The 24,330-nt window shown below is 39.0% G+C and overlaps 1 long non-coding RNA gene across 1 annotated transcript in view; it reads left to right on the top strand.

Annotated features, from left to right (window-relative positions):
- LOC143693575 (uncharacterized) overlaps window positions 1-24,330 on the top strand; it is a 58,030-nt gene that overhangs the window by 19,901 nt on the left and 13,799 nt on the right. Inside the window, exon 4 of the long non-coding RNA XR_013181399.1 lies at window positions 94-311. This is a non-coding gene — a long non-coding RNA (uncharacterized LOC143693575). The remainder of the gene's footprint in view (window positions 1-93; window positions 312-24,330) is intronic.

Genomic DNA, 24,330 nt, shown 5'->3' with positions numbered 1-24,330 from the left:
AATCCAAGTGTGCAATAATTCTTAAACTTTAAAAAAAAAAGAAAGTGATTTGATTTTGATTTTTTTATTTTAGGTTTTTGGTTTTTTTTTCAGGAATCATGGAAGTAATATTGTTACCTACAATCAATTCCTTCTGTTTGCCAAAGGTGTACTGAGTGGAATTGCTCAGTAATGCTGGGTACTGTTTAGGAACCCAGTGGTACAGGAGCAGACCTGAGGTGTGTTACACACAGTTTCCCTCTGACAACCAAGGCATAAAAGCCACCAGAGTAGGCAATGAGCATCATCCAGTACAACTACTCCAGACTCAGGTAAATACAAGTAATGACCAAGCATGTGCTTCTAAAATCAGATGAAAATCAGATGTAGATTATATCATACTTTAAAAAAATAAAATATTCAAAAGAAGGTGGAGTTGGTCAGGAAAACAGAGAAAAAGCTATGAAAATTTTGATCATGCTATATGAACTGGGTAACAGAATTGTTTTACTACCTGAAATTTTAATGAGTCCAAAGTAGTGTTGATGTGAAAACAATGTTTCAAGCATGTTCTATTGCTGTAACTTGAAGTCACTAGTTTGTATAACCAAGGTTTAGACATGGCTAGCAGTATGCAAAATGGCTTAGATGTATATAGGACACAAATATGGGAAGCAGATGGAAGAACACAAAAAATAGCATATTTAAGAGAAATAATAACTTTTGGAGGAGTTAACTTTCTTTAGCATGATGTGTATTGAAGTTAGGTTGCACTCAGATAAAATAAATGAACAAGGTTTTGCATGGAGAAGGATATAACAAAATGCCAACAGATTGCTATGGAGAGTTTGGCAGGAGATAAGTGATGTTATTCACAATAAAAGAACATTAAACTTAGTAATAGCTCTCTGAACTAAACCTTAAAACTTGCAACTATTTGAAAAACATCCAGAGACTGATTAACAGGAAAAAACAGGATTCCCATGAATTTCCATGTATCATAGGGTTCAATCATGGAATAGTCTGGGTTTGAAGGAGCTTTTACAGGACTTCTAGTCCAATGATCAGGGACATATTCAGCTAGATAAGGCTGCTAAGAGGCCTTACCTTAAAAGCTTTAAAAATTTGGTTCATTATGTTCATTACACATTACGTTACTTTTCCCCCTAGCTTCTGGCCTCTGTAAAACTATGGAAAGTAACTCCTTTTCCTGCATTTCATGGGGAAAAACAACAAAAAAAATACTGCAGCTGGAATGGGTCTAATTACAGGATGTTGTTAGTATACCTTTTATATAATTTTCCATTTAATTTTGAGTATGTTTTACCATTTATTTTGGTTTAAATTCATGAAGATTTCCGTTGATTAATAATGCTTTGTTGGAAATATACTGGAGCAAAAGAAGTCTTATGATTGAACTTCTGAAAATTTCTGGTTTTTTACAGATATATTCTTAATTTCAGGATATTTCTTTCCATAATAATGTATTCACTTGTTGCAACATAATTGCCTTCTTTGCAGACACAACTGAGCCATGTACTGTCGCTGCTATTTATATCTTATTTACTTTTAAATATAAATGACTGTCTAATAATAATAGAGTTATTTTGTCTCTCTGAATCATGGCACCTCTTACTTCAGTAATGAATTTTTTTTGTGACAGATGTGAGATCACTTTCTTCATTTTAACCAAAATAGACTATTAATAATTTGTCTGAAAGACCTTTACTTCTTCAACAATATTTTTAGATACTTAATGTTCAGCACTGTAGCTCTCACTCAAGAACACCTTCCAACTCTCATCTACAAGTGCAAGAAGAAACAAAAAAGAGAAGAAAATCAAGGTCATAATTTTTAATTTAAATGTTAAATGAGAGAGGATAAAACATAATGGCTCCGCTTGTGTGTTGGTCATCTCAGGACAATCTGTAAAGTATTGCATTCTCATTTCAATATTTTGGGCTGCTTACTCCAGCTTCCTAATGTTCATAATTACACCAGCTTTGAAAATTACCCTTTCACGTCTATTGTAATCACCTTAGCCTTAAAAGGTACATACCATTCCTTACCATGCATTCTTAAGAAAATCAAAAGGTTATAGATTCCGCAACTTCACAGCACGCAGATACAATAAAGAGCTATGATTTTTTGAGCTTTCTGTTTCAGATGGCAGTTCTATATAACCATAAAAAGCCCTTATATGAGAGGATTGTGAATACTGTTCTTTTAAATACCCCATATTGCATATAAAATCCTTGAAGATTAATATTCCAAATCACATACAGAATGTGGCCATCACTTAAAGAACTATGGCTGGAGGGTCATTAACATCATTAGATTTACAGTTATGAAATGAAATCAGGTCCCAAATCACAACTGGATGCAAGCATTCATTGAAATTCCAAAATCCCACCCTCTACTTTAGAAACACACAGCTGCTTTGTGAATTTTTAATTTGCTCCTTTTTATTTCAGGCTTTATTACTCTCTGACATTAGCCAAAATACTATACAAACAGGAAGACTACTGCAATATATTCAGCTTATCTTTAATTGGTTCATTTTGGAAATGGGAGATTCTCCAGGTAAACTTTTGTCATAACAACATGATGCAGTTCATGTTTACTGCAGTGACATACAAGAGAGGAAACCACAAACTTCCCTACACAATTTAAACAAACAAACAAACAAACAAACAACAACCTCCAAGCCCTTATAGATATTGAACCACTACTAGGTCTAAGTCTCTCTTTAAAAATATGTGCCTCTGTATGGCCCTGATTCTCATGGGAGCCTTTATGCTTTATGTCTCTATCTCTGTGGGATTCTCACTGTGAATAAAGGCTGGGTGCATTATTGCTGGGTAGCTACAAGCAATAATGCACCTGGGGATAGCTGAGGGACCTGTATGCCAAGGTGACCTGCAAGTTACTGGGCAAGATCAGGAGGGAGGGCTTTGTCAGTTACCAAATGCAGAGCCCAAAAACAATGGAGATCAGAGAGCTCCACAAGACTCTCTAGGCTTTACTAGGACTGCCTGCTTTTAAGCAGAAACAACAGAAATTGGTATTTCCCTCAAAAACAAACCTAAAATCATTATTATTCTATATTAAATATTATTATTATGTATTCCGTATACCAGCTGGCACAAGTGGCATTCCCTCATTTGAATATGCTATGCCTAGAACTTAGATCAGGCATGGCAAGCCAGCCATTTCTCCATCCCTCTTATCCATCCATCTCCACATACAGACAGTTGAAACTATAATTAAAATGAAGCTTAATGTAAACCTGCTAGTCCCATCAAAATTTGGGATCAGATAATTGGGAGATTACCAGTGAAATGATTACTCCTGCTTGCGTGGTCTGGTGACCCCTAACCACAAATTATGGAATATGATTTAGAAACTATATGTAACAGGACACTACTTACACTCTCCAAGATTTTGCCAAGGCATAAGCAGCTTCATATAAAAACCTTTCTGATGAGAGAACACCTAAATCTGAGTAGTTTTTCTTACTGCATTACTATGGCTGGCTTGTGCCACTGCTTGTTGTTGTAAAATGGATCTGACACTGCTGAAGAGAGGCTTTGGAATGAGTTTACAAATTATGATTAATTGGTTGTGCTTTTCAGTCAAATGTGGCAAGGATTCAAGTTTGTGTGTATATAACTGTCCTGGGTTGACTGTATGATGTTTTTATCCCCAGTCGTCTCGTTCTGTTTATGCTGAATAATAAGTTTTGCACCTTTAAGCCTTGTTCCAGAGAGTGAAGGGGGGAGAGAAGAAGCAGCAGTTTGTTTTCAGACACTGCACTCCTCCTACACATTCCTGCTCCTGACTGTGTTATCTGTGGATGGACAGACAGCGGGACGGAGCTCTCCTTTGCTTTTAGTTAGCTTTAGCTAGCTGAGGCAGAGAAGTTCCCTGGACTGTGGGATTTTATTTCTTTTCTTTGGACCTGTTCAAACCTGCTCTGGCCTGAACACCCAGCAGAGCACTGGCAGCTCACACCTGTGGCCCACCGGGCTGGGCCTGGGCTGCGGCATTTCCAGCGCTGGAGGGACTGATCAGAGACTGAGCGAGCTGAGCTGTAACCCGGGGAGGGGACTTTCTCAGTTTGTCATCTCTTTTGGAGCAGCAAGGGGTTTTGTTCTATAATATTGTTTAGGTTTTATTGTTTAAAACACAGTTTTTTTCCACTTTTCTCCAAGGAGGTAGTTTCTCCCGGACTGGCTGGGGAGAGGGGCCGACTGAATCTCTTTTCCTGCAGGAGCCCCTTTGGGGATCCTCTCCCAAATTTGCTCTGAACCAGGACAATAACATACACCACACACAGATGAAAAGTGTGTTATTGAGCAGAGTTCCAGATCTCTTGGCATGGATCTTCACCATTGGTATGCATTGTTTTCATCATGCCATCACATATCTAATGTCTCTCAACTATTTCCTTCTTTTTTTTTTGTTTTAGAGAAGAGATATGCTCCAATTAGAAGTTTAGCATTTTTAAAATAAGTTAAAACAGTCATCTGTAAGGACTGACTTGTTTTTGATTAGGGGATTTTGTGTTTCTTTGAGGTTGGTTTTTTTGATTGCCTGGAAAAGAAGCCCTTGAAAAATTTAATGAGTGTAAATAATTTTTCCTACTCTGAGTCCACTCTTGAAAGACCAAGGGGAATTTTATCACATTTTATAAAACATTCACTTTTCAGCAGAGGAAAGTCAGAGAAAAAAATTTCCCCTAAAATGATGAGACCTAATGACAGAGATTTTAATTAATACAACTCATCAACCATAATATCTTTTAATTGACTAATTGCTTCATGAACTCAGAAGCCACAGAACTCAGAAGGAGCATTGCACTTAGGAAGGGTCACTAATGATTTTACAATCCTGCAAACCTCAGGTGAAGTTATGAGTTTGGTAGAGATGACCTTTGACACTTGTAAAAAGGGTTCTCAAAAGGCAGCTTGGATAATTTGCCTCTGGGAAGAGTGATAAAGGTGCCGATTAAATAAAGATTTGGTCTCTTAAAGCAGACTACAGAGAACTGAGAACTTTACAAAGCTTCCTTTCTCTAGGAGCACGCTTTTTCTGTTCACATGTTCCAGGTGGTCCCAGCAGAAATGTGGCCAATCAGAAATAAATTGTTTTCCCCATAAAGTATTAGATTGGAATGGCAAGCTAATAATGAAAAGGAATAAAACTGGGACTTGCAAGTAATCAGCTTATATTTGATTAAATATGATACCAATAATCATAACCAATAGATCAAACCAATTGATTAATTAGTTGTGTCTAGGAATAGTAGTTATTCTTTGGCAGAATAAAAGCCTCATCTCCATTTGTACATACATAATGTACTAACACTGAGAAAAGGAAGAAGGTAGTATAGTTCTCTAGGAATATAGATCACTGAAAGGTAAAAGGAACCACAAGGAGATCCTCTTAGAAATACAAAATCTAGGTATAGGTAAGAGAAGAACAGAAATAATGAGAAAAATGAGGCTGAGGAGAACACTCACACCTTATAAGAAGGCTTATGACCTTTGAAAGTGATTCACTGTCTGCAGATGAATGGTGAAGATATTTGTACTTCCTGAATGGCATTATTTCCAGAACAGATTTCCTTGGTCCTACATAAAACAAAACCTGCTCCATCGGTTTTATGCATGCTTTGCTTAATGTGCCATGAAACATTACATTAATTTAATGTTGACCAACCTAGCCTGACAATTGGCAACTCCTTTTTGCAGATTTTCCAGCAATCCTCTAAGCTGGGTCTTGAAACCTGGTAATTAAATATTTATTCAAAATACATTAAAATTAAATGTATGGCTCAGGACATTCAAATTTTGAAAACAGTTGGCTGGCTAGGATAAACTGATACATTCTGAAAACTTGTATGTCATAGCCATTTGCAAAAGCCAAAATTTTGGCCTTTAGAAAGGAATAAACTTGTCCCGTTTATTGTGGATTGATTTATGTTGTTTTAGAAGTGATTTGGTGATGTTTCTAATTTTTTTTTAATATAATTGTGTGTTCTATGAGAACAACATGGATTCTCCAGAGTAGGATTTTCAAAATTTAATTCCAAAGATTTACATAAATTCTCTGAGGGTTACTGTAATTTGAAGGAAGAGCTCTACCCAGCTGTGCTTCAGGTTTTAAGTAAATAATTTTTTTTCTGGGTTGGGAAAAAACCCAGCTCCCAAACAAGTTAGAGAATTAACACCACAGAACAAATACCATTTTTGAGTACCCTGATAAAGCCCTTGTCCTCATTACTTAAGAGTGAAATCTTAAGAGTTGTAGCTTAGACATGTTTGATGAAAAGCAGGAGAGACTTGCATGCTGAGTGAGAAAACTGCTGAATCTGGAGAGCTTGAGAATCATAACCCACTGTCGGCACCTAAGCAGATGTAATGCACCTCATGGTATTAAACAGGTGCATCAAACAATGCTGTAGAAAAAAATAAGGCAAGGAAGAGCTAAGCCCTATCAAGATCTCATTTCCAAATATGACCCTCTGATGGTTTCACAGTTTATGATTAACACAGGTCATGACTCAGCAAATCCCAAAATATGTTCTTAATTATTCAAGCACTCCTTTAAAGTGGACAGTCCTTTAGTTAAAGTCAAGATTATACTCTGTGGTATCACTGCTGTTAGGGAGATTTCCTATTTTGCTCATCAGCTTGTAGGAGAGTGGGGAAAAAAAAAAGAAAAAATTCTCCCATTTACTCTTCCTTCTGAAGAAAACTCTATTCTTCTCCCATATTCTCTTAGCATTTGCATTCTTCTCCATACCCACAATTTTAAAAACCACTCACCTGAACAGCCAGCCTGTGTTTCTCAGCTTTCCTTAGAGTTAATGGAGGGAAAAGCTCCTTCATGGGGCAATTTGCAGCAGGAGCTGTGTCCATGTGGGATGCCTTCTAGAACAGGGCTTTCTGCCCTCTTGCTTATCCAAGTGTGTGGGATCACCAGCTAATAAAAATGGCTACACTCGAGTAGTTTAACTGTGCTCTCAGTACACCTTGAAAACTTAAGGAAAATTTAAACTACTAAAAAAATAAAATAAAAAAAAGCAACACTCAGCAATAAGGGAATTTAACCCTTGTCTTTTTCTCAAGTTACATAATCTTAGGACTTTTATGTAGTGCAAATCTTATGTGAACATAATGAGACCTTTCCACTGAGTGAGTTTGTGTAGCCACTTTTATTTTTAAATCTGGTGAGCTTTTCTAGATTATGTTTGCTTTTAAGTGTATTTTTTTTATTTTGTGTGTGTGTGCCTGCACTGCCAGGTTGATTAATATGGGGTTTTGTACATTTGTGTAATATCTGCAGAGATCCACGAAGCATTCTCATAGTTTGCAGTGCCTGACACTGTGGATATGTCAAATTCCCAAAAAGGAGGACAGACTGTGATTCTTGGATAAGTTAGGCTTTGGCTATTTGCAGTAATTTTCTACCTTTGACCCTAAGGGAAGGTTTGAAGGCTGCCTTTTCCCACATCAGCCAGGATGTGTTCGTGCATTTAGCAGTCCTCTTGACCCTTCTGCTTGCCCTCACACTGACACCAACTTTTGCTTTCTCCCTCCTTTTACTTATCATTGTGAAGAAACAGTGTAAGAGGGCAGTCTTCCCTGACCCTCAGTGACAAACACAGTTATGAGTCCTTTCCCTTCATTTCTGGCCATGGCATGAAAGGGTGACCATGACCCCCCTAGATCCCAGTGGTGCTAAACTAGATGGACAACTCACATCTTACTCTGACAGGATGGAAGTGCATGCTTCTATCTGCTGTAATCGGCAGAAGGACTGCACCAAACATTTAGGAACGACTTAAAAATAGAGGAGTTCCCCTTGCTGTCTTGTGCTTCTAACCACAGAAAATTTAAACATTGCTTCTCAATTGCTTCTTAATTGGTTGGACACTTCATTTATTTTAGCTTATGCCATACTATGACAATCAGGATCTTTGCATTCCCAGCTGTTAAATTCCTAGGCAACATAAATAGCAATTCTTGGAAACTGTAGGTTGCCCTTAGAATTCTTAGGCAATTCTCCTTGGGTTCAAATTTATCCCCACAGTAATTTTTCTGCCCTGAGTGCAGCTGGCTTTACTGCAGAAGTGAACTTCCATGGACTTTCATCAAGCAAAAATGTTGAAAAGAGGATCAAATCAGGGAGGTGTACCCTTTAAGGTTAATATAATCACAGAAAGACACACCCCACCTCTTTCCCTTCCCTACTGTAATTCCTTCAAGTGACTTGAGGACCTAAAGCATAAGAAAATGTACTGAGAAAAGATAAATGTTACTAGGGGTGTGTCACTGATATATGCTCTTCAAGAATCTCCCACTTTATTTCTTTCCCTTTTTCAACTAAACCTTTCTTTTTATTGTTTCCAGAGTTCCAGAGATCCCAGCCTGCTTGCTCAGTCTAATAACATGTACAGGGCTGGCTGAATAAATCCTCAAATCAATAAAATCACTATTTTAGAGAAGAATAAAGAAAGAAATTGTTCTGGGAAGGCAAGCAGTATTAGAGATGGTTGATTTGACTCTTTTTCAGCTGAGCTGGACCTGTTTACCCAACTGAATAGTTTTCAAAGTTTGTCAGACCATATCTCCTATGTCAAACACATGTATCTATGAATACTTCAGTCTGCAGACTGATGTACAGCCTCCAGCAGACAAAGTTGTAGAATTTTTAAGTGGCAAATGACTTGGCTCTCCAAAACCAAACCTACCTTAAGTATTTGGCTCAGTTTTCCATTTTTTTGCCGATAATATGTAAAGGGTGTTTTTAGCCACCAATAAATATTAAACTATTGGACTGGTTTTGCAAATAGCATTGATGCCAAAACAAACCTCAACGTAATTCATTTGTGAATCAGCAAATCCGACCCGCCCGGGCCTCCTCACCCTCTGTGTGCTAACCATGGCCAAAATGGTGTGAACGACACAGTGCTCACTGCATATCCTTGGAGCTTCATTTGCTTTCTCCTGCAAAACAAAAAACAACCAGGGAAAAAAACCCACTTGCTGAGTTGGTTTGTATGGCCATTCATTACCTCCACTTCACCATGTAGAGATTATTGGAGAGACTATTTTTTCCAAAATTAAATAGGATGTGTTGCTAAAAGTTAAAGAGATACCTATTGTCTGAAATTCTTTAAAATGCTAGAAAATTCATTTCCCTATAGAAAATTTTCAAATAATGCTGTGAAATATGGATGCATATGACCTTTTCTATTAAAAGCTCACATTTCTTTTGTGAGAATGGAGTATTCATATTTAGAATTGCTTTCATGCAGTCTCTTGCCAGGCCATGGTGCTACTGAGAATCATACCAGAATGCCAAAAAGTCAGTATTTTGTTTCCACCATTCTGTAAGGTTATTTATGATGAAGTTAAGAAAGTGAAATGGAATTAAAACTGGCCAGGGATGTGAAAGGCAGCCAGAAGGGTTTCTATAAGCAGGCAACAAAAGGAAGACTGGAGAAAATGTGGGCCCCTTACTGAATGAGATGGGGGACCTGTTTATGCAGGGTGTAGGACAAGGCTGAAATACTAAATGCTTTCCTTGCTTTAGTCATTGCTAGCAAGACTGGCCTTCAGGAATCCCAGGTCCCACAGACCAGGGAGAAAGGCTGGTGGAAGAAAGTTGTGCCCTTGGTGGAAAAGGATCGGTTCAGGGAATGTTTTTAAGCAAGCTGCATATGCATAAATCCATGGGCTCTGATAGGATGCACTCATGAACAGTGAGTGGGCTGCCAGAGTTTATTGCAAGGCAATAATCTATAATGAGATATAGTGACCAGGAGAAGTTTCTGAAAACTGGAGGAAAGAAAATTTCATCCCTATCTTCAAAAAGGGAGAGAAGGAGAAACCAAGGAACTATAGGCCAGTCAACCTCACCTCAGTCTCTTGGCAGACAATGGAGCAGCTAACTTTGGAAAGCATTTCTGGGTATATTAAGGATAGAAGTGCTTGACCAAAATGATAAGCTTCTATGAAGAAGTGGCTGGCCTGGTGGATGAGGGAAAAGCAGTGGATATTGTATACCTGGATGTCAGTAAGGCATTTAACCCTGTGTCCTACAAGATCCTCACAGACAACTGCTGATGTGTGGGCTGGATGAACAACAGTGAGCTGAAAACTGACTGATTGACCAGCCTTAGAGGAAAGTGCAAATTCTAACTATTGATGTATCCCAGGGGTCAATACCAAGCTCAATCATGTTTAATTTCTTCATCAGTGACCTAGATAGTGGGACAGCTTGCCCTCAGAAAGTTTGTCAATGACACAAAACTGGGCATAGTGGTTGATATGCCAGCAGGTTGTCCCACCATCCAGAGGAGCCTTGACGGGCTGGGGAAGTGAGCCAACAGATTAAATTCAGATGCAAAGTCCTGTACCTGGGGAAGAACCACCCCATGCTGGAAGACAACCAGCTGGAAAGCAGCTTAAAAGAATATGGCCCAGGAATTCCGGTGAACACCAGGTTGAATGTGAACAAGCAATGCACCCTTGTAGGACTGAAGTCTAAGAGTATCCTTGATTCGACAAATTATTGCAAGTGGCAATAATAAACTTCCCATCTACTCAGCACTGGTGAGGCCACACCTGGAGCACTTTTTCCAGTTCTGGGCTCTTCAGTACAAGACAGACATGGGCATACTGGAGGAAGTCCAATATAAAGCCATGTAGATGATAAAGACACTCAATGATCTCACATATGAGGAAAAGCTGAGAGTTCTGGGACTGTTTAGCCCAAAGAAGAGAAGGACTGGAAAGTTATTACCAGAGGACATAAACACCTGAAGGAAGGATGCAAAGAGGAGCCAGGGGCTTTTCATCAGTGACAGTACTAGGGACAGTGAACATGAACTGAAATACAGGCGGTTCCCTCAGGAAACACATTTTCACTGAGAGGGGGCCTGAGTGCTGCCACAGTCAGCAATGAGGTTGTGAAGTCTCCCTTGCTAGAGACACCAAAAAGCCATGGACATGATCCTGGGCATATGGCTCCAAGTGATACTGCTTGAGCAGGAGGGGGGTTGTACCACGTGAAAAGTTCAGAAGTCCATTTCGGTCTCAACCATTCTGTGATTCTGCAAAATTAAGAGATTAGAGAATTGTATTTGAAGCAAAGTATCAATGTGCTGCTCTCAGACACCCCAACAGAAGCAGCCCTGGGCAGTTTTGAACTGGGAAATTACTGCAGGTTCCTGTGTGCTTTGGGTTCCTGCCAGCTTAGAACGGTGGAAAATGCTTAGCAGCTTCTGAAAACATGACTAATCCCAGAGGGCACAGATCTGAGTACCACATTTGATCTTTGTTTCTGGAAAAGCTTGCTGTACTCATATTTTGTAAAGGAGAAGGAAGAGATATTTTTATGTGAAGCTGTTTTAGAAAGAAAACACAGCTTGCCTTGGATAACATTCTTGGGTTTCAATTATCAAAATAATTGTAGAGTTTTCCTCTCCCTGTGGTTGGTGCAGAGAGAAGATTAAAAATTTGGTAAAAAATTAAAGATAAGATATTTTAAAGAGTCTTTGATATTCTGTTACAAATAAACTTTCCAAATTCAGTGGTTTTTTCTTCCTCCAGAGAATGGTAATTTTGCAAATTCAGCATTACCACTAATGTCACTTACGAAACTTTAACTTAGTCGCCAAAGTTAAAGTCATCCTAAATTCAGGATGCCTTTGATCCAGTCACCTATAAACTTGGATTTAATGTTCATTTGATCTCCCTTCATATGCACATGGGTCAGGTCATGTTGTTTGTCCTTATAGTGGCTGGACATGAAAGCAGAGACAGCTGCTTTCAGCTCCTCGTATTCCCATGAGTCCTTTATTCCCATGGTTCAGGCACATCCTGAGAGTTCTAAGTCAGTTTATTCTCAGTGTGACAGAATGGTGGGGGTGTTTAGCTGGAATCCTCATTGTGCATTGAATACACAGATTTTGAAAGACTTTTAATTTCTATTTAGGCAGAGTTTACCCAAGGGACAGCTTCTTTCCTCTGGAGTTCGCTCCCTCATCAAAGAACCACAAGTTTATCTGAGTTGCTTAAGTAAATGCTTGAATGTGTATTTTAAAAATGGTAGAACATAATATTTTCCTTTAGTCTCTAGGTGATAAATAGTTGATCTTTATTTTTCCCTCACACTAGAAATTCATTCAAAATCAGACACCCACACTGTAATATTACAGTTTAAAGGAAAAAAAAGTGACACAACCATAAATGCTTCAAGGCACAGTCTTATTCTGGAAAGCATTGGGCAACCATCACTTGAGATTCCTGGTACCCTTATGTAGCCTTGTTTGTTGCATCTATATCTATATCTATATCTATCTATATCTATATATAGCTATATATATACACACATACATACATACATTCATATTCATGCCAATAGCTTATTACGTAAACACATGCTTATCTCTAAAGCCTGGGAACATTTAAAAATTAAATCATAACCACAGCAGTACATATTTTAAGCTTAGTGTTCTTCATTCAGTCAAAAACAGCCAAAATAATCCTGTTAAATTACTTGCATGTTTTTCTATCTAGTTTCTGCTAGCTATCATAGTCATAATTTAATTTTTCATGGTTTTTCATGTTGGCCAAAATACTGCTGCAACACAGCATTTCAGGGCCCTCCAGCTTTGCTACTGCATGAACAGACTCAGTGATTCACCTGAGCTGCTCACGAGTGCGAGGCTGCAGAAGGGCTGTATGCAAAACTGGATGTGCAGCTTATCTCCCTTCTCTCTACAGCTTCATGCTCCAGTGCCAGGAGGTGGAACGACTGCTGGATAGATTCTCTCATATGCAACGCCAGCATCCTCTAGTTCTTGTACAGAACTCCAAATCAAATGTCAGTAAATAATTAATACAAATAAAATAGCAATTGTGTTTTGGTCACAGCATGGGTTTTATGTGCCAAAGAGAGGCAAAAAGTCTGTAGGAAGAGAAGAATGCATCATTGCTTCACAATTGGTGTGTTTGACAGTTATCAGCAGAGTTTTATTCCTTTGCTTTTGGCATAGTGGGGGGCCAGGGAGTGGCAGGGGGGGCAGAGGCCCTCCATGGAAAGGCGGCTGTGTCTGAGGAGGTGGCGGTGTTGTGTAACCACATTGACAGAGTGCGTCACAACGTGTGACATGTGGTAGCAGAGGAGCCTTAAATAGCTCTCACCATCTTTTCTCCTCCGGAGGTTTTGAGGAAAATTTGGTCTCTGAGTAATGTTTTATCCTTCCTAAAATCACCTGATAATATGGCTCAAGCTCCTCTAGAGAACATCCCCCTGAGTTGTCAGGGTGTTTTAGGGTAGAATCAGTGAAAATCGTGGTCTTTAAAGATGTTAAAATTGTACACCCCAGAGACTGTGGGATGAATGTATGTTCATTAATCCTGATGTTAACATTGATCAACGTCCCTTCATGACCTCATCTGTAACAGAAGCTGGGGCTGAATTAATTCCTGCTTGCACTGAAGCCATTATTAGAAGAGTGTCTGACAATGACTAAACTTTTTCCAGTGATAGAGGATCCATTGCAAAATGCAAAACTTTGTTAAACTGTTAATTAGCTTTTGTACTAAAATTTCCACTTTGTTTCTGAAGGTTCATGAACTTATCTGGATTCATCACCCGCTCAGGACTTTGTTATTCGTTTGTCTGCTAGACTTCAGAGACCTTATTACCACATTTCTGTTCTTTATTCTTGTACTTACAGGCTGTCACCAAGTCACTGTTTATCTCTGTAAGCTAAATACATTGAGTTCTTTCACTCTTTGTCTCCAGGAGCTGCTTCTGCATGTTGCTCATTGCTCTGATCTCTCCAATTAATCTGTGTAGTGTTTGATCAGTAGCAGCAAATTTGGACTAGGCATTCTAGCAGTGCCTGTGCAAATGAGGAATACAGTGAAATCATAGTGTCAGCTGTGCTGCTTAATATTCCCCTTTTACTCCTCCCAGAATTTAGATGACCATATCAGAATGCTGAGCCCACATGTCCAGCTCACCAGTGAGCTGAGTGGTCTTCAGATTTACTGCATCCTTCCTGTAATTGTGGCCTTTATTTTTCATTTCTGGTTGAATAAGTTCTGTGGGACAGTACTAAAATACAGGCTGATACCCAGGAGTGCTGTATCCTGCTGACAGATGCCGATTGTGCTTTACTACACCTCTGATTGTGACATGAGCTCAGTTTCTGTAAATCATCTTCAGTCTTGTTATGCCAATTAGCAAACAACCTCCTGAGATTCTGGTGGGATGCCCCAAGACCCTGGGAATCAGCCTAAAGTCACTTTTCTGCCCTCTGAGTTTCCCCCCATCATCTGCCAGAAGAAAAGTCCTACTTCTCCATGCACTGCTTCTCCACATCTCAGCCTGGGCCAAATTAACTTAATAGATCAGCATTATTACTGATCCTCAGCAGTAATACTTTTTACCTAAAAGTGAGATTTTGTAGTTTGCTGGCCAGGCCTTCTGAGACACAGCCCAGTGAAAGATGTTTTGCTGGTGAGACCCACTCAGAGTTCATGTTTCACAAGCACAGTTCTCCTCAAAATGGAATTTATTAAGCTGAGACTTAGCCTTTCTCAGGTATTTCAACATCCAGCGTCAGACTGTGTAATGTAACTTGGATTTTTCACCAATATTCAGCACTCATTGTCACCAGACCGAGGATGGGGCATCAGCTGGGGCTGTCAGCAGTCTCTGGGGTGGGGACTAGGGTACACCAATGGTGTTTGGGATTTAGGGTAAAAGTAGGAATGTAGGGGCCACCCAGGAGGAGTATACTGGTTTGCAAGATATGCAGGCAACAGAGTCATGTGGGATGCTGAGGCTGTGGATGGCAGCTAGGAATGTAAAGGCAACTGCTGGAGGGGTGAGGTGACAACCAAAATGAAGGAAAGTCTTATAAGGGTCAGGAAATCAGGAACCAGTGAGCTGAGAGCAGAGACTGAGTCAGCTGCAGAGTGCAGATGAGCCTAGGTTCTCTTCCCTCCTTCCTATTCTATTATTTCCCTCCTCTTCTAAACTGGCATAAGCGACTTTTTCTCCAGGCGCTCCTTGCGGACAACATCAAAGCTGTGCATCCAGAAGGAAAAAGGACTGCTGGAAGCAGCCTGTAGCTAAGCTGGCCTGGGAAAATAACATGTATTCTCCTATGTATGCTCTGGCCATTCAGATAGTGAGGGATGGTATCTGTCTTTTTCTGACTCTTTCAGTTTCTCTAAGATTGTGTTCAATGCTCTTTTATAGCGGAGACATATAAAATGTAATAAAGGAATAAAGAAGGCACGTCCCCCAGTTTGCTTCCAATCTTTCCCACCACTGCCCCCCAGCTTCATTTGCCATGCAGCTGCAGTCTTTTGTAAAACTTCTCTGAATATACTGCTCAGTAGACAAGCATTAATTAAAAGAATAAGAAGATGGAGACCAATGTTGATTTACAGACAGAAGACAGAGAGCTAATCCTGAATAGATAAATAGCTCTGAAATTATATCTAGAAAGTGGATGGAAAGAGAAGAACAAAATATCTGTCAAGTTCTTGTAGTGGAAAAGTAAGACCCAGATTCTGCTTGGCCCCAGGATTTGCATGCCTGATAGAAAAGGGCAGGACTAGACAGCTTTCAGGATACCAGTGCCAGTGAGGAGTAGGATGGGGGAATACCAGAAACAGCTGGTTTCTTTTCTGGGCAAAGTTTTTTATTTCAGATCTAAGAAATATTTTCATCCCACTTAGGCTGTCATGCAAAATGCTCCCAGATTCCTGAGATGTGTTCCTGCAAGAGCTTTCTTCCCACCCTTGTCCCCGTGTATTCCCCCTTTCAGTCACTGAGAGAACTATTATTTCCAAGATTATCTTTTTATCACAAAAATGTAATCTAATTCCTTCCAATTTCTCCACCCATTTCTTTTTCTGTCTAATCCCTCAAAGAAAATTTCAGCATATAACATATTTCCACTGTGGTATATGAATGTCATACAGAGGGCAGTGCTGCCTCTTCACAGGCTCTCCTGCTTCCAAATGTTACACTGCTCCTTGTGATATTTTTTTTAGCAGGATTTGTTACTTTTTAAACCAAAGAGGAATCCACTGCAGGAATGAATTTACGCTGGCCTCGTGCCACCTAATCTTGAGAACTGAAACACTGAGTTTAACATTTCTGAGACAAACTGTAATGTGTTACAGGCTCTGTGTAGCTTAACCTCCAAGGAGGGAAAAAAGGTGTTTGAATAGGGATGATTTAACAGAAGCAGTATTTAAAAAAATAGACCAGGCCTGGGTCTGAAGGAAAAGAACCCCCTCTTAGAAAGCAGTAGCAAGGATTTGCTTTATGAATTTCAGGAAAGGGTTTTTCAAATGACAAACTGTGCCAAATTCTGCTTCTCTATCTCAAAGCTCATGATTTGCAGCATGATTTGATGCTTGGTGCATGAACATCTGTGAAATAATGACTGAGGAAGCATAGCAGTAAGTCTCTAATTCTCTTAATGTTATATAGTGCAGTTTCTCCAAGGGAAATAAGAAATAGTAGTAGTAGATTTTGGCTACAACAGTTGGCTTACAGTCTAAGGGGTCCCCCAACCACTTAAAGTACCTGTCCCTTGAGGTCCCATTAAACTGCCATTACAGTGAGCCTGGGGCTGTTCTATTCTCTCCCCCAGCTCCTGTGTGTTTTGTGGCTCTCAGCAGGTTCCCTCATTATTTTGGAGGGAAATACAGTCAATAGATTGAAGATCAAAAAGAGTTGAAAGTGAGATGTGAAGTACAAGCCCAGTCAGAACTGAACAAGTACCATTTGATTTTCTCTGCAGAGGAAGCAGTCTAGCCATGCACATACAGCTGTGCCTACTGTTTGGCACATCCTGGGAGGTGTTTGATCACTCCTGTTGCCTGCTTAACCATCAACTGTTGGATTTGTTTTCCCTGATGTAATAGGGCAGGGGGAAGGGGAGGTCAGTGTCACTCCAAGCTGCCAGAGATGGACAGAGATGTTTCCCCATCTGCTGACTGTAATTGATTTCCTCTATTCAAAGCCAGAATCACCACCCTCCTACCCTCCTTCTCCTTCCTTATATTTCCAGCTGCTATCCCATTATGCTCCTGTGTGCTGTTCTTTTTGGTGCTTTAAAATTGATGTAATGGCCTGCAATTGGACAAGCAGTGGAGGCAAAGCCTACCCCAGACATAGCAGGACATCGTGGGCTCTGAGCTGGTCTTCAAGGGCTGTGCACTGGTGGTACCCAATCCCAGTCTCCAAGCTTTTGGTCCAAGTGATACCCCTGTTAGGGAAACCCTTATCTGCATTAGACATGACCCCACCACAGAGTTGCAGTGACAGGACTAGATGAGCTCCAGCCATGTCTTCAGCCTCTGCTGTTCTGTGATTCTGTATTCCAAAAGAGAAGCCAAATTTGGTAGTGTTTTCTCAATATCCTTGAAGAGAGACCCAGTTTTGATAAGAGATTCTAGTAACCATTTTTATAGAACCAATTAAATAAAAACTAACTGCAGGATTCAACAGCCCAGGAGTTTTAACAGGCTTCCTTATTTAATAATATAAGCATTTAATTTTTCTGCTTGGCAGCTTTGTACAAACAGGTGGAGAGGAAAGATCTGGGCTGGCTTAACTTGTGTTTTTTGACACAGCCAAATGTCAACACTGAGAAGTGTGTCATGCAAATCAAAGCTTCAGATCTGAATGGCTCCAGTCTTAAGGAAGTTTGCACAGAGATACAGATTTTACAGATGGCTTCTATCTTTTCAGTCATCTGGCTAAGGCCTCAGGACTGCACTATGGAGTAATCTGGAGCTGCATGATGCAGACTGAATTAATCTGAGAATTTATGGATGAGAAAAGAAAATGGTGTTGCCCTCCAATATAAAAATAGCCCTTCATTACACTGAAGGCTGATGTTGTCCTAGTAGCCAATTGCTCCTACAATAAAGTACACATTATGATGTTAGCCAAAGCAGAAGAAAGCAACCAGGTGTGCCCAGGACAACACACAATGAACAAAAGGGAAATTGTCATTCCAAATTCTTGCCAGTAAATATTCATTGAACACTACTGGTCGATTTTAAGGAATTTGGACAAAGTCATGAGCAGTCCAAATCAAAAGCAATTCTAGTAATAGTAAAATAATTCTCTCTGAATGGTCTCATGAGCAGCACTGAAAGCAAAACTAAGAATATCAATGACATCAGAGGTAACCCAGATGGTGAAACAAAACTGTTGTAGCCAAAATCTACTACAGTTTTCTGTGAAGTGTTCCCATTCACCTGGAAGAACAATTTTTCTCAGCAGTCAATGAAACCTTCATGGAGTTCCTTGTATCATGAAGAACAGAAGATTAACAGCAGGCTTTGCATATGTCAAAGGAAAAAAAGGTTTCTCTGTGTTACTGAACTACATTTCTGCACTAAATATTCATTCAAACACAAGGTTGGTTTCATTTCCGTTCATAGGTTTTGAAATGGAGAGAGGTAAAGTAACACAAGCAAATGCTAGGACACAAATGCCAGAAACTAATAAAAAAGATGCAGTTACATACCTAGGTTAATAATACCTTTGTATAAATTCTCTCAGGCTAGGTGGTGTACTGGCTTTACAGTCAGTAAATAACTTCATCTCTACTTCTGACATTAAATACAGATTTCCTTACAAGGAGATTAAATGCTCAGATACAGGAAATAACCAACCAGACTAGATCTGTAAATAGGGCATGCAATAAGGTTCAGTTCTGATCCCATTAGCCCCTTTGGTACCCATAGATAAACTGTTTTAACAAAATCTTTGAATCTATAAAGATACCTGTATCCTACTGATTGGGTTTGTTTCCAGTGGAGTTAATTTGAATTAAGTATCTTAATATGTAGATCTTAGCCTTCTAATACATCACTTTCTGCACTAATAATAAGAGCAGCAACATTACATGTCCTCACAGCAGCACTAGAGAGTAATTGCATTAAAGCTGATGAGGGTCTGAGGCAGAGGTGATGGGCACTGCTCAGATATCACACACTGAAAATATAGCAGTGTATATTGCACTCACTTCCTACCCACACCCTGAGGAGACTTTTCACTGCAGCACTGAGGTGGTGTCAAATCAATCATTGCTAAAGTCTGCACAGGCAAATTAATACCTCCTGATATTTCCTCCTGGTGTCCACAAAGATTGACACAGGAATTGTTATTCTTTAAATTTTGCATGTGAGTTTCTGTGTTCTGTGATTTTCTGATTTTCATCACATCACTGATGAGAAGGTATCTTGGCAAAATCTAGGCCCTGATGTACATTATCATTATTCTTGATGTTTTGGCAGTGGCAGGGGGAAAGGCACAATCTTCCCCCATTTCTCCAGCTCTGAAAGTCCATGTGGCTCCAAGAAAGAATTCTCTTTCCTGTCTGCTAGTCAGAAGTGGGTCATCACCGGCTTAGAGTTGGCCAATCTTTTTATTTGCAATTTTTTTCAGGAGCTTAGAAGGACATACAGTGGCCAGCTTGGCTGCGTCCATTCCTGCTGGGCAATGCCCATTTAATTATTGCATTGCCCTGCCTCCAGATCATCCTGCTTCTATCCTGAGCAAGCCAGAAAGTGAACACTCCCTTGGCATCTTGGCAGAGTTTCTGGTGTTTCATCATTTAGGATCCTGTGTCGTTGATCTATTTGTTCATACAGATTTTGAGCAAACCAGGCCTAAGATATATTTGTAACCCAAATAAAACTTTTAGAAGAGCATACATTAGCTTTTAGTCATTCTGACTACATTGGGTACAAACAATGCCAAAGGGAAAAAAATCTAGTGGTTATAAATTGTTAGGTGTGACAAGCCCTTGTATGTGTCAACAACTAAAACAATTATTTCTGAAATCAGCAAACACAGAAAGTTAAAGAAAGAGAGGGATTATCCTTCTAAGCAGGTCCTAACAGGAATTTAATTTTAGACAGCATATCTGATCTCTCTTTTTTCTATCTCATTCACTCATTTGATTATTTCTTGGAAATTGGATTTATGAAAATGAAATCTTCATTGTAGTTAGAAGTGGAAGAGTGCTTTGAAAATTAGGGCAATGGTATAGAAAGCATAAGAAATCTTTGTTCCTAACCTATATACATCTGTGTGTCTTCTTCATTCTTTATTGCTACATTTTATTTACAAGTAAACCACCAGGCAGACTGATTCTTGCTATGGGGAATAGATCCATTTTCTTTGTAACTAACCTACTTCCTCATCCTGTAATTTAAATGGATCACTATAAGTATGCTAGTGGCCTTACCTGAGGAGACATTTCAAGAGAAGATAGCTGAGCATGATGTACAGTTTAAGTTCAGAGCTTCCTGTTTCCAAGCATGCACAGATTTCTATTTTTGTAAAGCAAAGGAACAACTAATGAGCTTTAGACATAAAACATTTGGTATCACCCTGCAGCTGCTCTTTGCCAGAAATGCTGACAAACCTGTTTGTAAGTCTGCAAGAACCACATGACACAGTATGATTCACGTTCATGTTGACCTTTGTCTTGTTTGTGATTGAAAACAATTAAAATTACCAGAGTCAACAGAGTGAAAACTATGTGGAGTAATTGAGTTTGGTTATCTGTGCCTCTAACTCTGTTTCTGTGTTTCATCATTCTGGCTGTGCTGTGCACAGAAGCTACTGAACCATTCATGCGCACTCATGTGAAGATCTAGATTCAGCGCGTTTGACAGCTCAGGGAAGTCATAAGGCAATGTTGTCAAACAACTGCAGAGAAGATGCAAGAGGCATTAACTAAACTGTCAATAAGGTACAACATTAACATTAAATTATCAAATCAAGTTTGTTGAGTATAAACATGCATTTTTCTTAATGGAACAGCATTTGGTTGTTTGATTATTAAGTTCTCTCCCAAGACAGCAGAGTAGAACAACAAATTGAATGAATGTTTCTCTTAATAACAGATTGTCTTTAAATATTTAGTCAGGAACTATTTGATTAGGACACTTTATTTTTAAGGAACACCTTGATTACACAATGATTTCCTCCTTGCTCACATGGTGTCTTTCAGTCAGGTGTTCAACACCTCCTAGTGCTGGTGGAAGGTGAGGACAGCTCCTCAGTGATTCCAAGGGTGAAAGTTTTGCCACTGGGTAATGAGGATGTCTAGATGTACATTGGTGTACATGAATTAGAACAAGTTGCTGACATTCAGTGGCCCCAGTCATCCTTGGTGCATTCTTTCCCTCTGTATTTGCAAGATACCCTCAGAAGATCCAGGGACCTGTTCCTAGTAGGGTTCAGGAATGACCCTGAATTAACATATTAATAAGAAAAGCATATACCTTCAAAATAAGGGAATTTATCTTTTTCTATCAACAATGACTTTGGAGTTTGGATAATCTCTGTTTGGGTAGTGTTTGTTTAAATGAGAGCTCTTAGACTTTTTTTTTTTAGATTGTCATTGTTACGAAAAATGCAAGAAACAGCATGTCTGAAGTCTTGTATTTCCCTGAGCAAGGCCACAGCATTTTGCTGAGGTGAGTTCAGTGCCAGAGCTTGGTGTGGTAAGTAAGCAGAGAGACAGCCCAGAGACTTTTGATACCAGACATCTGAATGCCACCTTACACTGCCAGGAATCTCAAAAGGAAAATATGCTGCTATCACAAGTACCTGAAAACCAAATAACACTGGCCACATTAATTTAATGCAGGATGAAGAAGTTTTATTATCACTTCTCCACAGAGGGTTATCAGATTTTATGATACAGTCAAAAATAAGATCTTTAGCTCAGGAATTCCCTTAGCTGGTCTTATCTCAGCGGTGTAACGCTTCCAATTTCATCATATGGGGCTAGGGTACACATGTGTTAGTCAAACAAGAGAAGTAATTTAATGTTTGGAAAGCCAAAAACAAAATCAAAGAGTGGAAGATTATTGGCATGAAAAAGTTCAAGAGCTCTCAGCACTTCTGGAGGTATAGTAAAGGAAAATGGCCTAATAGATTTCTTTCTTTTTAAAGTATTTGTTTTCATTTAAATAAAATCTTTATTCTATACAAAGATGTTTCTTCATGCTTGAGTGTTTTTCAAAATGATGTAAGTTTACACCTAATATTTTATAAGTCCATAGCTTCTATTAACTGATACTACAGTGAGTGGATTAGGACATATATTCTAGATATTATGGATAACATTCTCTTCTTGTGGAAGTGTCTTTAAATAAAGGTTTTTAGCTTTGACTTAGAATATCTTTTCACAGCAAACACGTGTCTTTTATTTGTCATTTTTCATGACCTTTTCTTTCAAGAATGTCTGCACATATGCTGACATTTTGTATTTGTCATCCCTTAGACTTAGTAATTGCTGTATTTGCCTTCTAGTGCCACAGAGTTCATTCGTACAGCCATTTCTTTTTATTGCTATACTCTAAGGCTTTTCCATCATGCTCCTCCCTGTAGCATTCCATTCACTTACAGAAAAGAAAGGTAAAATCTTCATTTTTGCGAGAGTGACTAAGGAATCATTGCCTTGGGTACTTTTTTCCTTTGCTGCACAAACTAGCAACAACTCTTAATGTAATGAATGCATTTTATCTTTAACTTACTGGGCTTTTTCAGCTTAATACTACTGTTTTTTGCCATTACACCTGTTTCTTTGATGGTAATTAATGTCCTTCTTATTTCCTAATCTCTGTTCCAAAGTCAGTGAGTATTTCTGTTAGTTGCTTTTTCCTAGTGAGAGGAAACCGGAGAAAATAAAGAAATGCATGAAAAAGATGTTTCTGGGGTTTTTTGTTTTGGTTTTTTTTTACATATCCCTCCCTCTAAAATACCCAGAATTATAGTCATGCACACAATAATTGTTTTTGTTTGAGAAAATGAGTGTTTTTGAACATTTGTGCTTCAGCATATAAAACAGTGATCAACTGATAGGATTAAACAAACTTTCTATAATATTTTTTGCATCATTTTCTTCTACATAGTTTTTCTAATCTTAGCCTGAAGCAGTCAGCAGTTTTTACAGAACAAGAAAAACTGAAGTCTGATGTGAAAGGTTTCCTTGGGCATATAAAATAGAGAAGTACAATGGGCAATCCTAGTACAAAAGTCAGTCATGCTGCTTCCTTGAGGCTTTAACATGAAAATTACCTAGAACACATTTCTTCCTAATTCAAGCTTCTAGAATCCTGTTTATAGGTCTGTTTCACAGGTAGTGAACTAAAGTTACTATTCAGAAGATTATACCATTTAGATGCCTAATTCATGGACAAAGACCCATTGTGCTTGGCACAGTAGGGACCACAAGACATCCTCTCCCTCTGTAAAAGCTTAGGCTGAGTGAAAAGGCTAATAAAGACTCAAGAAATAGTATTTATTGACCAAAGTATGTTCTAAACAGACTGTTGTCCAAAGTCTATAGGCATCAGAGCAAAGGAAAATTATAGGGAAGATAGGGGGAAAAAATAATGAGGTAGCCTTGTGACTAATCATGGACCTTTCTTTCAGAGTATGAAGCATGCCAGAAACACAAAGCCTCCGTGTTTGAAGGTTAACAAGAGAAGTGTAGGCTGGCATTTTCATAAGGAATGAGAATAAGTGCATATGACCAGGATGGGTATCAGCACTCTCACAGAAGGAAATAAAGCAGCATGGTTTGATTGGATAGGGAATACAAGGCCAGGGATGGTGAGCACGGGGAAATCTCAGTGGTCAGTGTGGGTTGGATGGGAGCAAGGCTGAGACTGCATTTCTCAAAGAAATAGAGAAGGAAGTTGCAATAGCTGACATATGAAATAAGGGCCCCACTTTAAGGAGGATGAGAAATGCATTTACTTAGAAATGCAATGCAAATTTAATTTTTTTTTTTTAGCTCAAATATGTGTGAAAATTTCGAGGATAGGCAAAGATGAAGGTCACATGCTCTTCAAAGGTCTAGAACACAGGAACAGGGTTTTAGCCATACTAAAAAAATTAATAAGAAGTGGCAATATTATATCATGATCTATTAGATTAACATGTGTCTCTGTTACTTGCTAGAGCTAATTTTACTTTCTGTAATGCAAGTTGTGTCAATGTAATGCAAGCTGAAGGCAAAGAATAGACAATCCATTCTTCAAGGAACACAATTCCTAGGAAGTAGTGGTCCAGGGATTGTTAGCTATGCACAGATATAACTGCTTTGATGCATTATAGCTGACATTAAACAGATCTTCACACCAGTGCTGCCTCATTAATTATTTTACCATCAAGTATTTTTTCATTGTTGGAGTTTTATATTAAATAGCTGCCCTCCTATGAATAAACATTAATCTGTACCTCTGCCCA

This window comes from Agelaius phoeniceus, chromosome 3, assembly GCF_051311805.1.
Source record: "Agelaius phoeniceus isolate bAgePho1 chromosome 3, bAgePho1.hap1, whole genome shotgun sequence".
In the NCBI taxonomy this organism is placed as follows: Eukaryota; Metazoa; Chordata; class Aves; order Passeriformes; family Icteridae; genus Agelaius; species Agelaius phoeniceus.
This window is presented reverse-complemented; position numbering and strand designations above follow the sequence as displayed.